This window comes from Alligator sinensis, unplaced genomic scaffold, assembly GCF_000455745.1.
Source record: "Alligator sinensis unplaced genomic scaffold, ASM45574v1 scaffold874_1, whole genome shotgun sequence".
Lineage (NCBI taxonomy): Eukaryota > Metazoa > Chordata > Crocodylia > Alligatoridae > Alligator > Alligator sinensis.
In genome coordinates, this window is record NW_005842302.1 from 1118747 (window position 1) to 1119387 (window position 641).

Sequence of the window (641 nt, forward strand, 5' to 3'; positions counted from 1 at the left end):
GCAAAAGCATCTGTCTTGTTAGGCTATGAGGGGGCTCTCCTGTACTTTCAGAAGTGAATTGGCTGAATGACCTTCCTCCAACCTTTCTGAACCATCCTTTTTCTGAAGCTAAGGCCAGACATGAGGTGCTTCAGCCTAAAAACTTTTTGGCTGAATGAGATCAATGATTACAACTTCACTTTCATAAGTAGGGGTAGTAAATAGTAAGTACTACGAAAGCTATCATCCCTTGCTGATAAGGGTCATTCAGAGCCGCAATGATAAAAATGTTAACAGTTCTAACAATCCCTTATTCGTGTGGATGAGAGGGAGCTAGTCTCCCACCGGTATATTCTGACTCTCTGTTTAGCGTTGAAAACTGAAATTCAGTGGGCTGGAGGGTGTTCTGATGGTAAGTATACAGGTGCTATTTTAAAACAAATGTCAGAGCTAATCAGGGAAGGGGAGGGAGGGGAAGACCTCAAACTCCTGAGCCATTCACAAAGGAGTGTGATGCCTGCTGTTTTGTTTGAGTACTTGGAGCCCTGAATTCCCATGAACAGAACCATATACCTGTTTGCACTAGAGGGGTGGCTCTCAACCTTTTTGGACCAGGACCCATTTGTAAACATCAATGGCCAGTCCTGACCCAGTGCCCCTCA